The sequence below is a fragment of the Halyomorpha halys genome, unplaced genomic scaffold, assembly GCF_000696795.3.
Source record: "Halyomorpha halys isolate HHAL.00 unplaced genomic scaffold, Hhal_1.1 Scaffold324.1, whole genome shotgun sequence".
In the NCBI taxonomy this organism is placed as follows: domain Eukaryota; kingdom Metazoa; phylum Arthropoda; class Insecta; order Hemiptera; family Pentatomidae; genus Halyomorpha; species Halyomorpha halys.
The window spans coordinates 223,854-250,036 of record NW_027112641.1 but is presented as its reverse complement, the minus strand read 5'-3'; the positions used below and the strand labels follow the sequence as shown (position 1 = coordinate 250,036).

Here is a 26,183-nt window from a genome sequence, read left to right as displayed (position 1 = left end):
AATATATTTATTTTTGGATAACGTTTATTCATACTGGAACACTGAAAATTTATCAAAAGTAGATCTTTTATTTTTCCTTCTTAACTCTACTTCGACATGCCAACCCCTCAATCAAGGAATTATAACAATTCACTATAGGACACAAATTATGAGGGATTTATTGTCCAAAGCAACAATCTGTGTACGATGTCATTAAATCAGTGAAAGTGCTAGACGCAATTTTCTGGATTGTTTCAGCAATAAACGCAATAAAATTTGCGACGGTTACTGTTTCGTGAAAGGTGGATTTACCAAACATGCAGACTTGAATCATTCTTATGATGACATGCTCATGCATCCATCACCTTTAGAAGTTATGTGCTGATAGCATACAGGCCATGGTAGAACATGAACAAGACGACGAAGAAGAAAACAACGACCAAGATCCACAACCTAAGCATGATTCTGTTGTTGAAGGCTTAGACAGCTCAGAGAAAATGCGAGATTTACTTTTAAATTGTGATGTCAACGAGATTTAGTTGGTATAAAAGACAAAAAAAAAAAATTGACAACATTGTTAATATAAAAGATTAGATTCCGTTATCTACTTGAACCTGTTTGTTAACTCATTTAAAGTCATCTTAAGTTTTGTGAGTATTAACATTTTTTTAATCACAATAAATATGTACAATATGTATTAAGAATACTAACGTATAATGCAATAAAATGAATAATTTTTAAAGGAGTATTACGTTTGATTTTTTTTGGTCTTATTTTGACTACTGACTACGTCTACTAGCCTGAATCTCTATTTAACGGACACTTTTCTATAAAGGACAAAGCACTGTGCGCTGGAAATTTCACTGCAGATATATTAAAAAATAAATCTGTACCGATACAACCCATGAAGGATCAGGAGTTTAACAGTACTTAGTAAGGAAGTACTGTTACTAGACCAACGGTTGTGCAAGGAGGTGATTTGGTCAGAATCGGATTATATACACAAAAGCATACATACATATATAGAATAAAACTGCTCAACATAAAATAAATTAAAAAATATTATTATATAGGTTTATTTTAAATAATGTAATCCTAAGTGCTTTTTTTCAATCATTTTGATTTATATTTAATACATCTAATATGACATTCAGTTAATAAAATATTATAATAAAGTGATAAAGAGTATTTAAATAATTTGAGAATTATACTGTATTTTTTATCACATAAGGTAGGAAGATTGAAAAAAGTACAAATAAATTTTTTTTTCCCATCAGGTACTAATGTGGAAGGAACAGTTACTACAGTGACATTTGGACTGAGTATGCTAATACGCAAATATATTTAACACGTTATTTTCAATATTTAGACTGTCAGTTGTTCCATATCCCATGTCGCATGCTTCAGTTTCCTCATTTTTTTTTCTTCTCACGACTCATCCTGAATCGAGGTTATTATTTGTTTATTTCCTTTTACAGTTTTCAAAGCGGCTTGGTTCCTATTTTTAATTGTCAGTTGGCTATTTTATTTTAGCGGCTTATGTCAGGGTTAAAATTCCGAGAGCCTGGGAGGTTGAACTTTCTGTATTTGACATTTATAATTTCAAGGTCTACTAGAGACATCTTTGAAATTCGCGAGGTGCTTGATTTTTTTAATATTAAATTTTCGTTGCTTTGTCCTGTTTAGAACACCAGTATCAAACAGTTGCAGTAATATTTGGTGTAGGGGAACCTTATTTTATATATGATTGAAGGTATAATTGTAAAGAGTATCTATTTTCATTACACTTGTTGCTTGAGGAGTGAAGTGAGAAATTTTTCTCAAAATTTAAAAGTAACTTTCTAACAAACGAACCTCCTTAGTGTATATATTGTGATTTATAAAATTAGTTAATTTATGGTAAGTGCAAAAGATCAACAATGTTCTATTTAATCAACCTGAACTACCATTGCTTTATATATTCATAAATGGAAGATGGTTCAGGTGCAAAAAAAACAACTAAAATAGTACATAAACCTACATTACGCTCCAGTTTTCAGAGTTTAAAACGGTATAATACGAAATTAAAAAAATATTTTATAAATATACAAATATTAAAACAAGATAAAAAAGTAAAATATGTGAAAAATTAGATAAAGATGAGCAAAATAAATTGAAAAAATAGAAATAAGATGTACTTTTTCATACATAAAAAAATACAATAATATTTATAAATAATATAATAATAATTTTTATTTATAAGTCTATTATCTTTAATTTACTTTGCTCATTTTTACATACTTTTCTTACATATTTCTTGTTTTTATATTTGTTTCTTTTCTTCATATTTTGTGTCTTGTTTCGTATCTTATGTTTGCCATTTTTGCACCATGCCACGTTTGCTTTTATTAATTACACATGGTCAGTCAACGATCATCTAATCAAACAATTACGTAAAAATGAGCAAAAAAGAAAGAAAGGGATACACGTGATTTGCCAGATGATTATCAGATAAAACTAAGGAGATAAAAGAAAAAAATGAAAAAATAAATCGAGAAAAAAAAGATCACGTGGTGTTTTTCAAGTTCTATTTATTTTACATACTAAGGATGGGTAACCAGTTGGTTTAAAATCAATTAAGTCAAACAAAAGTATTGACATGTGGAACCTTAAAACAATAAGTTTTAAAAGGATTTGAATAAAACATCGTTATATTTTCCTAGTGAATGTAAATTTGGTTGGAGAAACCGTGATTCGATGCATACAGCTTTCTTCTTGAAATGATCTGTATTGCATTTCCTCAGGTTCTGGTTTCCAAGTGAACTTACAGAGCTGATGGAACGATTTTAGGCTTCGGATAAAACTTTGGGGAAATTCGATTTGGCTCTTGACGGTGTTTCAAAAAGTTTTATTCGAAGATTATACCGGAATTATTCTCGCAGCTTAAAGACGTACTCAACTTGTTACCGTCACCATGGGAACCTTTGCGATGTAAATATTTCAATCATAAAAAGTTTTACGGGGGAACTCTTTGATCAAAGTTAAAGTTAATTTGTGGTATTCGAGATTACTGTAATTGAGACATCTTAATTTTAGATGTAGTAATTTATTAAGAAGGAAATGGTCTGGGTGGCCTTCAGAAAACAATAAAAGAAAAATAATGCTAGCTTATTTAATACCGACGTTTCCACCAACATTTTAGGGTTTCTTCAGTGTCAAAAGAAATGTTTACGTAAAGAGAGAAACTAATATAGAAATAAGAAAGTGACATATTTAAAATATTTACATAAATTCTAGAATAGTATGTACATTTATTACTGAAATAATTATTAATAATAATTAATTTTACCATAGTGACTTGCACTAAAGGTAATTAAGGCAATTCCTACCTTCCTCCACAATATTTGATGAAGGGGGGCAGTGTGTCTTACACTGAGGGGACCTTACCCTAATATTTCATAATCACTTACTTAAAAACAATTCGGAAAAAATGGAAGAGATAGTATAAGAATTATGTTTTCGGGGCGTCCTAACTCAGCTGATTGAGGCATAGGTTTTTGCAACCTGGGATCTGCGATTCGAATCCGGCCTGAAGTCGACACTCCACTTTTTTCTTTCTGTGGTGGCCCCAGTAAATGAAAACTTGATCCCCCACCATTGTTGAATAGGATGGTTATTTTGCTATGGAGGGGCTTGACCGTCCGACATCGGCGAGCCACCGGAACAAGAGGAAGCTGACCCTGCCTGAGACCAGAAGGACCAGACTGGCAAACTGCAGGAGGCACCTAGACGGGTGCAGTGGACAATGTGCAGCCAGCCCAATCATTAAGGCGCCCAACGCAATGGGCTGCACCACAGTCAAAATTGTTCCCTATAGAATTAAAAGGAACCCCACTAACATTATTATTGTAATAATAATTTTGTAAAATAAAAATAAAAGGATTGTTGTTTTTTGGGAGCAGTAGCATGCGCAAACTCCAGCGCACTACCTACACGATTGCTCTCGCACCACGTAACCCATAAATGGCAATGGAGGGAGAAAAAAAGAAGAAGAATAGGATGGTTACCTGTAGATTAACCCCCTGTCCCTCCCTCCGTATATCCGAAATGACCAAGAATGGGGTTTTAAGCAAAAAAATAAATGAAATAATGAGATTTAATTAATAAGAGAAAACCATCATACAAGTGAATTAATATAAACTTATGTTTGTTGTGATCCACGGTTTGTATGTTTTAAAACGATTCATAAGTATAGTATTTCTGCCATGTGGAAAAATTTATAAAAGCTACGCCTTTATAAGTATGAATATTATTTTTAAGTATGACGTTCTATAACCAATCCCATACTAAGTTAGCTGACCTTCGCCCCTAATATTTTTCAAGTGCCGACGCACATAAGTATCATATTAAGTTTCAGATTTTCAAAAATATTAATATATTGTAGATTTTTCATCCAAAATATTGTTGGATTTGCCCTTTTTACTAATTCCGACGATATATCGCTCATTTAGAAGAAAAGCGTCACATCAAGAAAAAGTGGCCTTTGAGGTTAGTCTGTTTATTTTTATATTTCGTTGTACCTCAATTTCTTGATTAAACATTTAGTCGACATATTTCTTATTTAATACTACATATTTTTATCGTATTAAAATGCAATTATTTGTAATCAAACAGGAAATTTTATTTGTAGAATTGAAACTAAATAAAAATAAAAATAAGATATTTTTGTCTGGAATAAATATACGTGAATGGGATATTTTCAATTAAAATAATGAGAGATAAAAATAGTTGTTTAGTGGCATTCTTTAAAATGTAATTTTACTGGAGAAGCCTTTGAAGTTACCTAAACCTAACAGGCTAATTTATTGTTGATATCCTTGAGCTTCATTTTGCTGACTTAGTTTTCTAAACAAAAAGTATTAAGCTTTTTTTTTAAAATAATTGAGTTAAAACATAAATTAAAGAATAGGGGGGGATAAATTTATATGTGATTGAAATACACATAAAATAGGAATAAACTAATAATAGAATTTAAATATATTAAAAAATGTTTATGGTGTAAGCCAAAAAATTAAGAATAAATGTTAATTAAATTAAATTGAAAAAGTAAATTAATATTTACAGAAAAAATTATATTATATGATAAGATGATAACAGAGTCCTAACCTGTTGAAGGTAGGTTATGTTTAAGAGTTTGCAAATGAAAATAGTAATAGAGAAGTGGTTAATAAATGTTTTAAATTTGGAAAGGAATTTTATAGAAGAATTTGTGAATAGGTATCTATATTTTATACAAAAAAAGACAAAAAAAATTTTATAATGTTATTGTGATATTATTTTAATGATTAATTATTTAAAGATGGGACAAAGGCAATTAGCCCGCATTTAAAGAATTTTAAAGGAAAAAATGAAAACAAAATAAGGTAAGAACAAAAAAATCAGTATGTAAGTGAAGGAAATTGTTATAAAAGTAATTAAAAGGAGCTGTTTGTAGGAATCCTTGAAAATGACCTAAGGGGTCGAAACGTCGGAAGTTTAAAAAGAATAAAGTTGAGAGAAAAAGGATCAAAATTAATTTAAAGAAACTAAACCACTCTCAAACAAGTATATTAATAAAAAATAAGTCTAAAATTATATTTAATTGGAGTGATAACAAATGTTTTAATAAATAACTAATCAATCCATTTTTAAAATAATAACTGATAAGCTGATAAACGATAAATGATAAGAGTAATAATCAATATCGTAATACAGGGCAAATAAATACATATACATATAGAAGGGAGAAGAAGTAGCTATATTTATTATCCCATTTACTGTATGGGTTATTATTTATATTATATAATAAATCATGTTTTATTTTACTATACTTCTTAATTTCATGCATAAATAATGTAAAATATAATATTTTTGTTTTTTAACAAAACGGGAGGATTCCACATTAATTGTGAACAGAAATATTTCTTTTTTACTCGTAGCTTTTTTAATTTGATTATGATGACCTTAAATGTGCGACGTAGAGAGGCGAAAAATAAATAAAGCATTATTAATGGAATGTATGTTTTATTCATCTCTATCGTCCCTGACGATCTTTGGTTTCTCAAATAAAAATATTCTATAAAAAATAAAAAAAAAATAAAAAATTAATGTGTTTTGTTTTCTAAATTTTCAGGTACTGTTCACTCTTAAAGGAATTAGGATTTGAATGAAAATACAGTGGGTATGTAGTTTAATTTTAATTTTAATGTGTGCATCCAGCCAACATTTCTAACTTTTGAGACCCATAATACAAGTATGAAAAAGTCATTAAGCATGGTTAACCCCAAGTTTATTACATGCCCTCAAAAATGTGTAAAACAAATATGGTATTATTTCAAGGTTGTATAACTACGCTTCTGGCATTGGTATAAAAGTTTTGTAGTTACGAATTGCGAAAATGTAATACAAAAATTTAATATTTCTTTGATGGTTTAGCTAGGGCGGAGTGATGATCCCTGGGAACGCAAACAGAGAGCTGTTGACATCATCAGTCGGAATTCCCTCTGTTCGGGGTTGTTTGAGCCTAAGACTTGTTTACAATGATCAAGTTCATTTACATTTAGTTAACTGTTAGCGAACGATAGTAATTGTTTGATTGATCTTATATTAACATTACTTTTGGCTCAAAAAAAGATTGAATAAATGAGAACTCTTCTTCAACAAATAAATAATAGTTTCATGGTTCAAAATCTAATTAATAATGTTTCCGCTGGATGAGAGAACAACTAATTTCTGAGCTTAAGTTTAACGATGACTGCTATACAAGGTCCGTAAATTCCTGCCCCCTACATACTTCCTCATTATCTGTTCTTACCTCTCCGACAGATTATTTCAAGTAAATTACAACGGCGCTTATTTATCCATGTTCCGTCAGTCTGCTGGTATACCTCCAGGGTAGTTAGGTCCTATGCTTTATACAGTTTTCACAGCTGACATCCCAACCCATCCTAACATTATCCTCACCACGTATGCCGATGATACTTGTCTGTTATCAGTGAACAATGATCCTTACATTGTATCCCAAACCCTCCAATCCCACCACCCTTGAAGAATGGTGCCAAAATTGGAGGATTAAAATTAATTCCAATAAATCCCACCAAATCACATTTATCCTTCGTCGTAAACCAATGACCTCTTGCTCTACAATATCCTTTAATAATACCCCACTTATTCCTGTCGAACAGATCTGTTACTTACGTCTACATCTGGACAAACGACTTACATGGAATCCTCAGACAAGACTGAAAAGACAGGAAACTGCTCAGCGATTTCGACTATTACAACATTTACTAGACAAACGGTGTAATTGCCAATCCATTACAAAATACTAATCTACATAACTGTTATAAGACCTATCTGGACATACGGAGTTGAGCTTTGGAGCCCCACTAAATCATCAAATTCCTCCCGAATCCAATCCTTACAGTCCAAAATCCTTCGTAAAATCCTTAATGCTCCTTACTTTGTCACAAATCAAGTCATCCATCATGACCTCAATGTTCCATATGTTGCCGATTTGGCCAAAACCAGATACCATTCCTTCCATGTAAAACTTCCCAACCACCCAAATCCACTTATTTCTAACCTGGCTTCTCTTTCATTACCTAATAATCCTCCTAGGCATCTGAAAATAAAGATAGCCTTCTTCTCCTCTAGAAATGTTATTGGAGTTCTATCAGTGGGTAGATTCTCCACATGTTTGTATCATGTCACTATGTCATCTACAGCAAATTTACTTGTTGTATATATGTTATATAGTTGTAAATAACAATAAATAAATGATTATAAAAAAAAGTTTAACAATGAAAGTCGTTTAGACGCTGTAAAGATTAAAGTCCCCTCAATGGTAAACCTGACAAGACACTCACAAGCTGACAGTGTGTGGTATTTAATACAAGAGCTGGTGGTTGAAAAGAGGCCTCTAAGTCGACTGACCGCAAAATCATATAACTCTGTAACCAGTCCTTTGTTAAAACTGTTAAATTAATTAAACTTAATTATTTGTACAAACAGTTCTGTTAACAATAAATTATACAATTAAAAATAATAAATTGATTTCATTATAATCTAGTAAATGTGTACTATTTTTACATTAAAGAAAAAAGAAAAACATTTTAAATATTTCAGCAGAAAAAAAGTCTTTAATGCGTTTTCAAGTTTGATAATATTAAAATTTACAAGGCATTTATCCTAAAAAATATTTTAACAACTTTTCTATTTTTTTTTTCTAAAGATATTTCAATGCATTAAAAAGTGAAAGAAACTCAAGTATTTATTTAAGATCCACTCATAGGAAAAGTACAAGAAATAAGATTTCATCCGTTTTGACTTGAAATAGCAGCTTTTAAAATTTCGATTTCTTAACTTGGCCAATGAGTTTCTGGAAATTAAAATTTATATGTCCTTAATGTAATTGAGAATCTGCATAGGAAAAAATGCACTTTGCTTTCTAATAAGATGGTAACTGCTATCCAAAATTTTTACAAAAAACAGAAAAACATTATCATCAATAACTACAATTCCTTGTGGTATTCAAACAAGTTAAAACAACGAACGTTTCCTAACATGGAAATGATTAAAAAAATATTGAGAAACCAGATTACTCATGAGATCTAGGATTCTATTAAACTTTCTTAGAAAAGCATAGATATCGTTACTATTCTATAAAATGCTTTTTTAGTTTCATGTGAATTATAAATAAGTATAATTATGTATTGGTTATTTAATGAATTAAGTAACTTATTTTCTAAACTATAACTATGGCTCTTATATTCTTTTTCCCAACACCTTTAATATTGAGATTAATTCTCAGTCATTTAAATATGCCAACCTCGCTGCTCTAGAGAAAGGAAATTGCAACAATTCTTCTTATAAAACAAAAGGAAATAAATAAAATTCATGGAAATTTGATATGAGAAGAAGAAATTGGCTTTAACGAAGTGGAACAGCATAAAACCCGATACTAAGCCGTAAAATAAACCAGATTGACAAGCTCAGCTTAAATGGAAAATAGTTCCAAGTTGACAGTTTTAAACATATTGCCTTACCAATAGCTTCCAGAAATGGGCAATCCACTCAGCATGTAGCCTCTAATAACATCTCTTTTTTTCAAAGACTTAAATCCAAAACATCTTTTAGAAGTATTGAGCTGAGGTAATAAAAAGCGGTTGTAAAAACTTTTATGAAAATGCATACTATAAACAAGAATCGAGAGCCCGCAATAAGCTACCAGGAATATCTTGTGTAGGAAGTATTAACGAGAAAAAAACCATCGAATACAAAATCTGAGTTGCATAAAAAAAAAACATCATGTTTGAGCTTGTTCTCTCTATTGTAGCAAACAAATTTGTTTAGAAATCAGGTTTATAAAAGTTTTTGTTGTGGAAAAAGCTGCGGAACCAAATTGTCTATTGACAAATACCTCCAGCGTCTGCGCTAAGAGTGACTTGCGGTTAATCCGAAAGCAAAGTTGGATAGTGTCAGAACCAAAATACTTACAAAAAAAAATTATAGTTTTTAAATCGTATGATATTTCATGCAAAGAGTTATTAATCCAAATAAAATAACTTTGTTTAATATTCCTGATTTAATAAAGTCCCGTCATAAAACAAAAGCTTTACCATATTTCAAACAGCGGCTGAAAGTATTTGAACAGAATGAAAAGGAATAGACTATAAAATGCGGTAACCGGGATTGGATTTGATGGATTGTGGTCGTAAAAGTGTGTGTTTAATTTGACAAACTACGGTTGTAAAAGCCAGTTATTATTCTCTATCCAGCGTAATATGGTAACTTGTAAATGTTTTAACCACCAGTTCCCCTAATCCCATTCAATTTATCGATAAACTTTTTAGTGAAGTTATTTATTTCTCTTTATCTACACCAGTTTATTTATCTTTTTTTTTTTAGATACGTTTATTACAGCCCCTTTTCTTTTTCCGTTCTTCCTAATAACTTAAGTTAAGTTTCTTTAAGTTCTTCCTGATAAGTTATTTTGACTAAACATTTTTACTTTCACCTACCTATATATTTAACATAAGGTAAGGGAAAATTTTGAATTTGGGTTTTCTACGGAAGTACATAGTATGTAGAGCATTGGGCAAGAAGAAAATTTCGTACGAAACTAAGTTACATATTTAAGATTGTATATGCCTAGGATGTGAGAGCGAGTTTTTCGATAAAATTAACCGACCCCAAGTGCCACTTTATTTAATCGATTTTTCACTTGTGTTCGATTTTCTTGAAAACGGTTCGAAAGATTTTGATGAAGCTCGAGATATCAATGTAAAATTAAAATAATCTTTTTATATCAGATAGGTCTTATTCTCATCTGACAGAGCCTAAATAACGAATATTTTAAAATCATGCTTCTAAAAGTATCTTTAATTTTGTTCATTTAAAGACTATTTAAGATTGTTAACACTTTTCCTTGTTAACAATCTTAAACAATGAAAAAAATGTAAGATATCAAATAATTTTATTTAACGGAAAAATCCGAAACTCCCGATTTTTCCGGAATGCATAATGGCTTCATTAAAATGTTGTATTTTGGCATAAACAAAATTTATATTCGTTATTCCCACCCCGAGAAATCCTAAAATACATGCATCAGAAAAAAACATTTTTTGTTTCCCTTTTTTTTTTTTAGTTAAGCTCAGTTAATTTTAATTGTAATATTTTTTACATTTAAAGGGGGCGGAGTGGCTCAGTGAGTATGGCGTTGTGTTATTGACTCCTCGGACCCGATCCTGTTATGGCAGATAATTATTCTTTTAATGTAGCCATGACTCAACCCTGCGGTTCGGCAGCCCTTCTGTCCGCCCAGCCTCTAAAAAGTTGGTACCCTTCATTGGGTAAAAATCTGGCAGTTGAGCATTATCTTGAACATATCACCTTCTTGTGAAACCGTTGTTCAAGAAACAGTACTCCCTTATTAAGTACTGAACTCCTGCCTCATCATGGGTTGTAGTGGTTCAGATTTTATTTTTTTGGTAATTAATTATCGAGAAATTAAGCACTAAAGTGTTCCTCTAAAAAAACTTTTATCTTTCAAAACAAATGCTTTGATGTTTTCAACTATTTATTGATTGCCGATGTTCCTTTTTGTTTTTGCCAACCATTTCATCATAAAACCATTTTTTTATTTTATGTAATATTCAATTTAATGAAATTTGTAACATTTATATATTATTTATTAAATCCATTGTGCGTTGTAATATATGTACTTTATTTTACTATCTAATACTATTATACAACATTAAATTACTAAATGATTTACTGTATCTATGACGTACTCCTTATTTGTAACATGTTTTTTTTTTTAATAAATACACCTTTAAATAAAGTTTGTGATTGAGAATAAAACATCCTAATGAGTGGTGGTACTTTGGGAGAAATGATTTAGGTTAAGTAGTTTGTTATCAACAAAACTATAGGAGGCATTGCAAATTCCCCAGGGGCCTTCCAATTGTGAAGAGGATTTTGCTTCTAGTTGACACAATTCCTTTGATCTCTTGGTTCATCCTGGACTCAGCCAATTTGAATATATCTTCCTCTGTCAACAGGACACGGTTGGGTGGGTTTATTTTTGCATGCAATAGTTCGGAAAGGAGAGATAGGAGAGTAGGCGTTCTGTAAAATTATTGATTTTGTTCATTGGTACAAGTTTATTTTGTTTTAATAATTATTTGAATTAATAAAAACTAAATTCAAATGCAGATGTTTCTTATCTATTCATTAAAAGACATCCGAAATAATTTTACTGCCGACGAGACCATTGCCAAATACCCAATATCATAAAAAGGTGCAAAGTAATAATGTTAGGTTTCTTGTTTGTAATTGGCACAGTCCCACAATCTTGTTCTTTTCAATTCCTTTAATATCGCTAATAGTCGTCCTCATTACTAAAATAAAAGTATTAGTGCTTGCACTTACAAGTTTGTATTTATGAACTAATATTATTAGCTTTAATTATGAAATAGGGCACTATTTGAATAATTCTCAACTATATTAGCCTGCACGATGGCCATATTACCTTGTATGTCGTCGTACTTAAAAAACATTCTTTGGTATGTCACTCTTGTTTATTGCTTGTTTGTTTATTCTATAATTATTAAGACAAACACACACGTACACATACATACTAACACAAACCTACACCACACTAATAATATTTTTAAAAAAATTATGAGATAGTAATAATAAAAAAATTAAAAATAAAAATTAAAAAAAAAGAAATGCTATAATTTAGAAAGGAGGCGATGTGATTTTAAAAAATTAAATTTCGAAATGACTAACTTCCTTATCGGTGAGAGCTTTAGATAAATTTGGGGTCAGTCCTATTCTGCTTACTGTTGATAAGTAGTGAGGGCATTCTTCAAAAATATTTTTAATCGTGAGAGAGGACTGGGAATATTGGCAAGGTGGAGGTGGTAAATTTCTAACCAGGTGAGAATGCGTGAGGACAGTATGTCCTATTCTTAAGCGCGTTAGAGCAACTTCCTCCCTGCGGCAACTGCGGTAGGATGTGGGTAATGGTTTTACTAATATTTTTATTTCTTTTAATTCATACTTTTAATTGAACGGTATAATTTGAAACCCGTCCCGCTAAGACCCATATTGATTGACGGTCCTATATCACTTTCGAAATATTAGCTTAAAAAAGGAAGAGGAGACTTTAAGAATATTTTAATCGAGCAATATTTAAAAAGCGCCTGACATTGAAAAACGGAAATTTTTGTTTAACTAATTTTTCTATATTTATTTAATAAAATTATACCATTATACTATTATAATTATATAATTATATGTCACTCTTCATTTGTAAATTCTGTAGTTCGGTGAATAAATGCTGAAGTGTAAATTGCAACTTTCCACGGCAGCAGTTACAAAGTTTGATTACTTTGTGCCGGTTAGAGGAACTGGCTTGTGATTTCGCCGTGCAATATCTCACCACCGCAGTTTCGTTTTGACATTTCATTTTTATACGAAGTTATCTTTTTAAAGATCTATCTCTTCTAAACGCTGGGGTGGATCAATTTATTTTCTTTACAACTCTATGCCTTATACCCTCTTACAGAAGGTGCATCTTTGTATTATCTAAACTTTTATGCAGGGCATTTCTGGGTGAAGTGTCGGTTTTATAAATGTAAATTAAATATCTCAAACCAAGAAAAAAAAATCTAGGTAGGTATGCTCGTTAACGTTAACGCAATCTCAACTACATTAGCCTGCGCGAGCACAGATGGCCAAATTACCTTGTATGTCGGCGTACTTAAAAAGAAAATTCTTTGGTACGTCACTCTTGTTTTTTGCTTGTTTGTTTATTCTTGTTTAAAGGCATCAAACCTTTTGATCATCAACGCCTATGGACTATTATAATTATTAAGACACACACACGCACACATAAACGCTAACACAAACCAACACCATACTAAAAATATTAAAAAAAAAAAAGAATTATGAGATAGTAATAATAATAAAATTAAAAAAAATTAAAACCAGACATGCTATATTTGGAAAGAAGGCAATGCGCTTTTAAAAATTTAAATATTAGCTTACTTAATATTAAACTTTAGCTTCCTTATCGGTGAGAACTTTAGATAAATTTGGGGCCACTTGCTGTTGGTAAATAGTGAGGAAATTATTCAAAAATATGTTTAATCCTGAGAGTGGACTTTGAATATTGGCATGTTGAAGGTGGCAAATTTCTAACTAGGTGAGAATGCGTGAGGGTAGTATGGCCTATTCTTAAGCGCGTTAGAGCAACTTCCTCGTTAACATTCCTCTTTAACGTTTTGTTTAAAATATATTCACATCTGAAGATTTTTATCGTACCTGGTAATAACAATTGGCATTTGGTGGGGGAACAAGTTCGGCAAGTGAGCCTAGTGGTCCTTTTTGCCAACCCCTGGCAGCTACCTGAGTTGCCGCTGCGTACTAACCAAGGGAGTGTCAAGAGCCTTTTCTTGGGACCGCCGAAAAATAAATATTAACTATCCCAGATGGGAATCGAATCCACAACGTTCCGAACCAAGTGCCCTGGGACCTACGCCCCAACCTGTCCGGCCTTCACATCCCTTACTACTACCTAAATAATTAATAACAATGAAAAAGGGAATATATTCTAAACAAAATATTAACGGACATAACTATGGAAGTTGTTGGGTTTTGAGATCCTTAATTTATATTTCCAGTTAGGTAGGATTTAACTCTGAAACTCTCTGAATGGTACATAGTAAATATATTAACTATATAGATGTAAATAGCTGTTGACTTATCGAGACCAGAATAATTTTAAAAACAAACAAAACACTTTTAATTTGAATCTCGGAAAATACTAATAAACAAATAATAAAAACAAAATGTGTCCCGAATCACCTGAAAGGTCATTCATTATTTCCTATATAATCAGTGCCGATGCGTGGGAGTCAGGTGCCCCGGGAGGAGGAAAATTTTGCCTCTACCCCTTATTTAGGTGATTAAATTTAAAAAAAACTAAAATGTAATAAAAAAAACAAAACATTTTTGCAAGAATTGTCATATTTATTGTGTATTGTACAGGTTACTAACAAAATAATCATTAAATAAAATGTTTCATATTTTTACAAGATATTGTTATTATTCTTTGTAAAATTTAGCCATTCCCTCCGCCACTACTTGATTGATAGAATTAAAAAATAAAATCATTTATTGATTGAAAATTGACTTTTGTAACTCTGGTAGCTGATAAATGTTTAATTTTAACAATACTTGTAGAATATAATAAGAACTTAATTAGAATAAGGGTTCAGTGTAACAAGATGAAGGTACAATATTAGCATTGAGTTGTAGTGGTTTCTGAAACTGTAATATATTCAAATTGCCGGCCCTCTAGGGAGTGGGGTGGAGAGGGGGTGAATTAACCCTTTCTTCTACCATAAGGTGGAACAGAAAGATAAGTAAGGGACTGAAGAAAATCAAAATCTCCGAAACAGGGTGAATTTATTTGTTTTCTTTCAAGAGATGCTTGAAAATGAAACGAGAAAAATTATATATAATACTATAATAATCGAGATAAAGTTATAATTAAAGTCGGGAAAAATTAAAGAACGAACGGGCCTACTCATTGATATTGGTAATTTAACTTAACACCTACGCAAACATTTTCGATTTCGACTGACTTATTACAAACAGTTGCTCAAAAATTGCGCAACACATCAAACACTTTGTGCCTATTGTGTATGGGATTACAATCGACATAATTGAAACATTATTGCAATAGTTTGATGGTCTGTTGAGGCCTAAAGGTACATTGAAGTTTTGCAAACTATAAAAACATAAATTAAGTTCTATAAAAGGAAGATGGTCCGGGAGCGATAAAAAAAAAACAAAAAAACAAATAGTATATAAGCTATCTATTGTGAGCCAACGTTTCGTCCACTTTTCAGGGCTTCATCTGGTCTAGAAAAGATACAAACGACTAAATTAATGTAACAAAGTAAGCGAATAGATAACAATTTGTTATCCACCCTCTTACTCTTTATACTCACGTTCAATCAACGATCTTCCAATAAATTGGTTACAAAATATCTTAACCAAAATATGTGGATTGAAGCTAAGAAAAGTTATTATCATTGCAATCTAATTCAGTAGGTCTTAGAATAGTTTTAATTCTTTATATTTGTTACGGTAGGGGTTCAAAAGGAACATTTATTTGGCCAACCGTGAAGAGTAGTGAAAATAAAATAAATGAATTGCTGAATTTAGTTATTATTGTGTTTTAAATAATTGAACAAATAAACTGTAAAAGAAATATATTCAAACATATACAATAAAAATAAAAAAAGGAACTTAAGTTAAAACTATTACAAAAATTAAATGAAGTTGAAAAAAGAAAAAAAATGTCTTTATATCACCATGGGTGATGGTGACCCTGCTGTGGGTAGGTTATATTAAATCAGTCCAGAAAATTGTTGGAAATGAAAATACTTGATTGTTCTTTAATGTTAGTATTATACGTACTTTTTTATTAGATTTTTTTCAGTCCTAAATCTAAGAGAAGTAGATTTCGAGTGTCTGGATCTAAGTTATAGGATGTGTAGTTCTTGTCTGTTTAATAATGTTAAATATGAAGTGACTTTTTTTTTTATTCTGAGAAATGTAAATAGTATACCCAGCTTAGTTATTTTGTTTACTATTTTCAATTTATTATTTTTGCTGAATATCAATGTTGGTATATGTAACCATTTACTGGCTACCTCATTGGCTAACGTTCCTCCTTTCGGGGTTGACCCCCCTCCCCCCCACACAAAGCAAATACGTATATAATAAGTATTCTTTTCGATTAGATCTATGCCAAAGTATTGGAAAATCGGTGCGAAATTATTTCATGATAATCACTTAACACGTATTTAACTAAATATACTAGTTAAAATGTTAATATTACGCTAAGATTTTCCTGTTTTTAACCAGATTTTGAAATTAATAAAACTAAATTAACATTAGTTGACATCATCGCCCGGGTCTTAACGCTTGCCCGAGAATCAGGAGACTCAAAGACCATGGGACGCGACAAACTGGTTTCATTCACAGCTCCCCTCTCTGGTACCAGTACCACCCATACCTTCTTCATATAACTAATGTACCATCTTCATTAGTCAAGGCCTTAGGTTCTTTAGCCAACAGGTTCTGTTTATCTTCCGTGGCCATCTCCTTCATCTAACTCGGTCTACTGCTGTGTACAGCGTTCAGCACTCTATTCCTGGGCGGATTAGCTTTAATAGTGGTTAGGGAGTAAGTCATAAAAGTTAAACTGCCTTCAACATCTTCCCTCATCCTAGGGCGGTTACGATTCGTTTTATTTTTATTACTTGCACTCCCGATGGGGAGTAGTCACGGATCTGTAGCTTCACATCGCTTCTGCATAAATGGATTCTTGATATTCGAGGCTCAACAAAGATTATTGTACCTCAGATACGTATCAGGCCATTATGGTTAGAGCTTCATAATTTTATAACCTGCTTTATGTTTGAGATGGAACGACTGATAAAATCAATGTAATAATTGAAAGTTGTTTAGCAGTTGGATGTTAACCGATAAACGAATTTTTATTTAATGTGATCATGGATAGAAAAAATTAATATTTAATTTATTAATTGTTTAATTAAGTTAATCATTTAATCCGAAACTGTTCTGGAATTTACTGCCGAATAGCGTAATTTTTAGATATTTGTTTGCCTTGGTTTAATATGTTTGTAACTAAAAATAAAAAAAAAAAAATTGCGATATTGTATTTTTCCATAAACATCACTTATATTAAAGCTGTTTAATTTACATAACAGTTATTCTGGTAGGTTGAATGTCAAAATCATCAAAAAATATAAAATGTTTGTATATATTGAATGAATATAATAATATAATTTGATAATACAGTATTTTATATTACATTTCAAACTTTTCTATAGTTAACATTAATGATTTGTTTCCTGTGCCTAATAAAAAAATTGTATTTAAAACATTAATCATATCAAAATGGTTAAATTAAAAGGATACAAAAGGACATTTGTTCTCAAATCATAATTATTAAACATAAACTAACTGTTATATAAGGTAATATAGAACACAGTGACAGTTAATATGGCATTTTACACGTACTATATTCTCCACGTGAAAACACAATCGCCTGTGTTAGAGTGCTGGTGTAAAGATCCCGGAGAGGAAAGGGAAGTACGTGGAATTGTATTAGTTATGTCCCGCGAGAAGTTATCTGGGAAAAGTTATAACATGCCCCTTTGCACGTACGGTGTTTTAGTGTTTTGTAGAGCCCATAGGATTGTTAACTTTTTCCTTAACTTTTTTTTTTTATAATTAATTGAGAATATCTATAATGTCTTTCAACATTTGTCATACAGTTTTCTTTAGTTTTACTGCTATAAATCGATTCTTGTATTCGACTTAATATCACTTTCGATTGTCCTATCAAGCTGAAATTAAATACGTATACATAGACCCAATGATAATGTAATATTATTGTGTTTTTGTGGTGGTTTCATAATAGAGAGGGCACTGAACATTTTATCTTAATAAACGAGCATCCTATAGAGAGGTATCGAAGATATTCTCTCTTGCTCTCTCTTTTAACAGTCAGTATCTTGTATATATTCTTTATTCAGATATTTAACTATAATAATTTTTTTATTATAGTTAAATATCTAAGTAACCCAGCCCAACCAACCTCTTATAATGCCATTTGGCAAAGGAAGGGCACCAGTTACATGTTTATATACTCAGATATATATTATATATTGTTATATATATATTTACAATAAAGGAGGTAAAAAATAAAATTAACTATAATAATTGTGATAATATATATATAATATAAGATATAAACCCTTCAAGCAAATAATGTTTAAAATCATCAGGATAATTTCCTCTTAATTCTTTACTAACTTAACTAAATAGTCTATACGGTATCATCTACACTGATGTTTTATTTTTGATTTGGCTTATCGTCGTCCCAAGACTGTAGCATATAATTGTTAAAGAAATGTTTCTTGTTGTTGGATATGCATTTATTTTATCACCTGTAATAACTCTATTAAAACTGACTGTGTTTTACGGAGCTAATTGCACGGGAATTCCTTTGCACTGGGTTATTTTACTTTAAAAATATACAGAAGCAATAATCAGTAAAAGTAAAACACCAATCGAAAGTTGGAAAAATTCCACATGACAATATTTCCACATGCAACATGATTCCTTGTGGAAATATCGTCGTGTAGAATCCTGTACACTCAGCAATACTTGAGAGATAAGCTTGCGTGTTTAGGGGCCTGATGTCATAAAAAGCATGTCTTTTAAATATTTTATCATTGCTAGATTGTTATATTTTTTGAAGAAAAGGCTCTGAAGATGGTCCCTTCGAAACGTTGGTTAATGTAATATTGGAGTTGTTTTAATAAAACAAATTTGAAAAGTATCTTAATTTATGTATATGCGACATTCTCACAGACCCCGATGGATTTGAATCTAAAATTTCAAAAAATTAAAAATGCTCCAGTTTGAAACAAATAGTCCGTTAAGATAGCAAAAATGAATAATTATGTCCTTCTAAATAATATGGGAATTTAATTTAAATATAAAAAATAATTATGAAAACGTATAGGATGGAGAATGATGCGGATATCGAAATCGTCATTCCCTTTGTCTCGTCATCTCCTGTCAGTGGGAGTAGGTACCACCAGAGCTTTTTAATTTGTTTGCATTAAAATTTTTTTAAAAATAATCACAAGACCGTTACTACTTTTAAGTGTATTATTTTTTAATTGCTTTGTAAATTGCTAACAAAAAATTTATCCTGGCCAACAGATGGTCTAGGTACGCCAATATCGGGTCTAATTAATAGTATTCTCGACCAAATTTTAACTTACTTTGAGTAATAAAATTTTTCAAAGTACAAACAAAAAAAATCACATTACATTGAATTAATTTAGATACAAAGTAGGGGTGAGAATGATAAGTGGCGTAATTCAAGAATTCTTTATTTTTAAGAAGAAAGTGTTTTATTTATTGATCCTATTTCTTATAATTAGTATTTTTTAGATTTATTACTTTTAGCCTAATGTATTTATTTATTTTATTATATTTTTTGTGTATGCATGAAATAGGGTGTTTTTTTAAAAATTTTAATAGATTATAATTGTAGACGACCATGTTAGGTTTTTGTGTATGCATATGTTTTTCCATCGTATAATTAAAATGTTTATATAATTTTTATAATTTGGACAATAATTCTGTTTTATGTTTGATGAAAAAAGAGGCAAAGTTTAAAATTAAAATAACAAAAAACTTAAACACACGTATAAAGAACTATAAAAAGCTAGAAAACAAATTAAGTTATGTCGGAGAAAACAAAAAAAAGTTAATAAAAAAAAAATTGTGTATTATTTTAGCACATAATTAAAAAAAGATTTATAATGTGACTATTCATAAAATTTTATGCTGAGGATGAGGGAACCCAATGAACTTGGGCAGCACAACATTTTTATTAAAGTGATTTTATCTATTTACTTAAAATGTATAAATAAATATTCTACATATCGCTGCTTTGCCATAATTTTTTTATTTCAAAAAGAAAGATATTTTTTTTTGTCGTTGACTTATTTTATAGATTTTACCTTACTTCCCGACAACGCTTCCAATTCAGAATAAAACTAAAATTTTTTATTAATTTCCTTCTCCTGGATCCGCCAATTGGAAACGAATGTTTGTAAAATGAAAAAGAAATATGTATTAGACTTGAGAACTTTTTCTATCCCTTTCTTGGTTCTATTTTTTATTTATTTTCCCACAACATTTCAGGGTCCGTTCCCGTCTTCAGGACAATCTTTTTCCTAATCTTCTGGTTGGTTACATCCATATCATTTATATATTGTCATAATTATAATTAGTCTTTGAGGAGACTTATTATCGCTAAACTAGTAATAGTAATAATTTAAAATTAATAGGAAGACTAGGAAAACGCCACTTTTGACACGTGGTTTAAATATCCTGAAACGTCGAGGAAAAATTAATGGAAAACAGAGGAAATAAAAAAGATGAACAATTTCACAATCATTGATATATTAAGATAACAATCATGCATAAAAGAATAAAATTAGTTGAAATAAATAAATAATTAGTTATAATAGCATACGAATAATTTTTAATCCTTTCACAGTTATTTTCCGCCCATAAGTAGAACAAGATTGGATGGTTAGAGATGAGCAGGGAGAATGACAGGAAAATTTGGATTTTACCGTTTTTCCTCACTCTCATTATACTTTTATCTGTACGATGATGTAGTAATTGAAACAGTTCACTCTATCACTCTAAAAAAAAGTAATGAAATAAAAAATAAGTTATCAACACTTACCACCTAACCTGGGATAAGACCTTGCCATTCCCTTATACTACTATAATCAAACGTGATTAGGCAATTTCCACGCTGACGCCGTGTAAGCTACTAGGACAATATGTCAGCAGGTGTTTTCAACAGTTGTGATCAGTAGGAAACCAAAGGAGAAAAAGAAGTGGTGGTAAAAAAAAATTTAACCGCCGAAATTTGTGAAACATCGTGAAAAAGCAATCAACAGGCCAGGACAAAATTTGTCTCAGAGGAATTTAATTATTACTTTGAAAACCCTTGAGATCGAATCTCTAGAGAAATACCGAAGTACAATACGAGCCAAACTTCTGTATTCACTCTATAAAACCTAACTCAGAACATGGAAGTTGGTAATTTCGGCTCCTGACAAGGACGGGGAATGGCAATTTGATTGTTTTTCTATGAAAAGAATAATTAATCGGAAAAATAAAATTATTTTTTTACATCGAATCATTATAATCTGGGTTGGGAAACTCTATGGACATGAAATTGTTGCTTTCTGGAAAAATAAAACGTATAGATTGTTTTATTATTTTTTAAATGAAATAATTATATTAATTAACACAGCCATTCACTCTTGGCATGGGTACTATTACCATTTAAAAAATTATACTAGTATTTACTTTTACTTCAACAGATTAATGTACATGAAATTCCTAAATTGTTGGTTTTTAATTAATTAATCTAATGCCTGACTACGAAGAGATTCTTTACAAAATTAATTAAAAGATCTCTTAAAAGAATTAAACTTTGAATATGAAAAGTGACCCTGCCAATGTAGTGACCTTGCAGCAGTTGTATACGGAGTAGAAGATTTTATTTTATTCGTCTATTTACTTTGACTCATACGGAAAAAGCATTTGTGGAGACGCCTTAAGGAGGAAATTACGATTTACTGTGACTTTGACTAAACGTGCACTTTTGAAATGCGAGAAATTGTATCGCAGGCTTCACTTCAGCGTCCATATGAGAACGATTTATGACTCTTATACTAGTCTAATGCTACCTCTTAAATAGTAGTATAAAATGATTCAAAAGTACGCAAATAATAATAATGGTTGTTCATTGGGTTGATGATTTGCCACATGGTCAACTTACAATGCAGTTTACTTTAATATAAAGGTATGATTTTAAGATTATATCAAGTCTGTAATCTCTTAAATATTGGTATATAACCAAACAATTTATCCCCATATAATCTGGACAGAAAGAAATGAGATCACATATTTGCAAAATACAGCATATTTCAAATCAGCAGTCCAAAAATACATTACTCCACGATATCCAAGTGAATAATAAGTTACGTAAATAGGGATGGGAAATAAGAAAGGTGTCTGAGTGTTCCTTTTACACCCAATCCCATATGCGGTGTTTGTCCTATCCATACAAAGAGACGTATCAAAGCGATTGCTGTGGACAAGGCCGGGTTATTCTGGAGGAACGCCAGAAGACTAGAGCAGTCAAAGATGTTCCTAAAAGGCTTCTGCACTAAAAGAAGTAAAACACTTCTTAATATGGACAATAGTACCTGAAAATGGATTACAGGCTATATACAGGGCACTGTCGGCTGAGTAAGCATTTCCATAAAATGGGACTGACAGAGTCATCAATCTGCAGGTTTTTCAGAAAGGATGATGAGACCGCGTATCACATCATATGCAGATGTGATGCTCTGGCCAGTATTCGCTTCCTCACCTTTGGACTAGATCTTATCTTAGATCCTGAAATTTGCGAGACGGTTGATCCGTATACGATATCCAGATTAGCTAAGGCATCTGCCATGTTTTGAATAGAGGAAAGGACGGCTTACTATAGGCTCTCGATACAATACAATAGTCACCGCGATACACTTTTGCTGGGTAAAAAAAAATAATAATAATAAATAAATAAGCTTGAGTGGGTTTACGGGGCAAGTTCCTAAATAGTTCTTGTGTCAGATGTGTTTTGTTTGGAGAGATGAAATCTACGGTAATTTGAAGTAAAAAAGATTAATTTATCTTTGATATCAACCCAAACCCATACAACGCAACATATCAAAAAATCATAACTAGCTTCTTTTTTTTTTTTACTTAATTTATCAGACCATTATTTGACATGTAAAAATTTAAATTTAAACAGACTGCATAAATGTTAGATGTAGAATTTAGATTATCATGAATATCTTTATTACTAAAAAGTTGACACGTTAACTTTTTATATAATGTTCTTCGTTTGTATTAGCTTTCTTAATTTTATATTTTCACAGAATGACTTCCAAATATATTCATAAGATTTTTCTTTTATTTATAATCTTAAATACTTTCTTGAGACTGGTTGGTATTGTTTAAATAAATAATTTATATCCATTATAGTCTCATAACCTTTTATTTTCTTTACAAGTCCGACGTTTCGGCCAATTCGGCCATCCTCAGGGACAACACAGTGCTTATTACATCTATGATCCTCAACCATTCAAAATACTAAACAATATTATTTATAATTTATCTTACCTTAATACAATTTTTAAACTAAATAATTTGTTTTTTTAAATTTATTTATTGATATTTACAACTGTACATAAATACATCAAGTAAATTTGAGGAAATCATAATGGTATGGTACAAGCATGTAGACAAACTACTCAAGCACTCTAAAAACATTTTTACAATATAAGGCCTCGAGGCCATCTTCTTTTCAGACGCCTCGGAGGAATGTCCGGAATAAAAGAGGAACCAAGTAACCTAGAAACTAATGAGTTTGAGTGGTTAGGGATTTTGTAATGGAAGGATTGATATCTGGTACGGGCTAGATCGGTTACAAATGGAACATTAAGGTCTTTGTGGATGATTTTATTTGTGACAAAGTAGGGAGCATTTAGGATTTTACGAAGGATTTTGGATTGTAAGGATTGGATACGAGAGGAATTCGAAAGTTTAGTGGAGCCCCAGAGCTCAACGCCGTATGTCCAGATAGGCCTTATAATTGTCATGTAAATAAGTCTTTTGTAATGAATTGGAAGTTTGGGTCGTTTGTTTAAGAAGTGCTGTAATAGTCGAAATCGACGTGCAGTTTCCTGTCTTATTCAGTCTTGTATGAGGATTCCATGTCAGTCGTATTAATTATTTAAATTTCATAGGGTTGGTTGTTTTTGAGATTATTAATCATCTCAAAAACAACCAGTCAGTGAATGGTAATAACGACGAATGTTCCAGGTTAGTCGTTTGTCTAGATGTAGTCCAAAGTAGCGGATCTGTTCAACAGGGGTAAGGGCAACATTATTGAAGTATACTGTAGGGCAGTCAGTAGGTTTACGACGTAGGGTAAAGGTAATTTGATGGGATTTGTTGGAATTTATTTTAATCCTCCAATTACGGCACGATTCTCCGAGGGCTGTGACATGGGATTGGAGAGTTTGGGATACAATTAAAGGGTTATTATTAACAGCGAGCACACATGTGTCATCGGCATACGTGATGAGGATTGTGTTAGGATTGGTTGGGATGTCTGCTGTATAGATTGTGTAGAGGATGGGACCGAGGATACTACCCTGAGGAACACCCGCGGACTGAAAGAAGAGGTATGAATAGGAACCATTGTGGTTTACTTTAAATAATCTGTCAGTGAGAAAGGAACGAATAATGAGAAGAACTAAATAATTTAAAAACACAACTTCATGCAGGCTCAGCAATTTCTATGAAACATTAAAAGATTAGGTGAACTTATATTTTTTGTTAAAAAGTATATCATACATTATGTATACTTACCTAATTAGTCAATATTCACATTAAAACAAAAAATAAAATTATTAATCGCAGTCACTTATTTATTAAAAATTTATCACAACAATGCTTGTAACCTTCCCTCCACTCAGGTCAAGCGTTAAATTTATTTATTATAACTATATTTTTGTTAATTTTCCTCTTTATTTCATTAGTGAAATTCCCATTAAGGCTAATTATAATTATCAACATTTAATTTATCGCATATTTTTCATAAATTAATTTTACTTAATATCTCTGCATAGTGTTGGTTCAAATTTCTTGTATCTGTTTTGAAATTTTCTATATAATTAATTTTTTCAGGTATGTAAATGGATTGTCCTTTTGAATGTATTATTTTCTTTTTGTAAAATCATTGTATTTTCAAAATCAAAAATATTCTTGATTTTGGTTGCATGCTCTACTAGTGCCGTTTTATTTAGATCCCTCTCCTTGTTTTTCAAAAGATTTTTCTTGTTTTTTTTTTGTTTTGTTTTTTAATTTATTTCTGAATTTCTTGTAATTATAATTTTCCTACTTCTGCCTATTGTTTATTATTTTTAGATTCCGTTTTATTTAAATTTATATTTTGATCCACCAATCGACATGAGATGTGGATAAAATAAGAAAGATTGAGATAGATTCTTATCTTTTAAATATTGTTGATAGGAGGGGATAAGAAGGTATATTTCTACATTAATCCTCGATTCACTGGAGATCCTTGTTTTCGAGTGGTAGATCCCCGAGCCCTTATTGTTCTTGTAAGTGGAGGTAGTAATCCTTAGATCGGGGATAAGAGCAGTTGAATTAAGTTTCTTATGTCGAGTGCTCTTTACTACCCTTGGCGATCTGTTGTACGATCTAGAATGGAGTCTGATGAAAAAGATCGTTTACAAAAAGCGTAATAGAAGTCGTTACAGGGGTATAAAGTAAGTTTGTAAGTTTTTCCTTTGTAATATCTATAATTACTTCGCAAAGGAAATAGAACAAAAATGATACAAACACATTACATTGATCTCTTCTTTTTTTTTTAAACAGTCTTCTAAAAAATAAGCGCTCAATTCGACATTTTAAAATAATAATATTAAATCAGTTCATATAATCCATAATAGATATGGTGGCATTAGGAAAGTTTCCGAGAGGTCAGTATGCATAGGCAAACATCACATTCACTCATGTTATATATACATAAATTATCCTAGTTGCTTTGCCAATTCCTCTTGTTCTTTTTCTAATCAGAAGAATAAATTTGCAGGGTGGTCTTTTTACAATTTGTTCTTGATCGTATGAACATTTTTGGAGATAAATAATAAATTGTTACCTGCAGAAACAATTACTAATCATTTGGGTGCTGTGACATAGTTTACTATATGCGTTTTGAATTTTTTTAAAAAAATATAATTGGCTTTTGGTAAATATTTTAAGCAAAGCTAAATAGTACAATAATTTATTAATTTCATATTACACACCCACACACACACACACATATGTGTACACATAATATACTCGTATGTATATAAATCGTTTGATCAAATATATAT

General features: G+C 30.9%; 2 long non-coding RNA genes across 2 annotated transcripts in view; both read left to right on the top strand.

Moving 5' to 3' along the window:
- Window positions 1-26,183, top strand: part of LOC106681284 (uncharacterized) — a 305,757-nt gene that overhangs the window by 126,794 nt on the left and 152,780 nt on the right. The gene's annotated exons all lie outside the window — the stretch shown is intronic.
- LOC136796522 (uncharacterized) lies at window positions 5,181-5,532 on the top strand. The gene is made up of 3 exons (XR_010844249.1): window positions 5,181-5,235; window positions 5,318-5,381; window positions 5,453-5,532. It is a non-coding gene; the product is annotated as an uncharacterized lncRNA (long non-coding RNA).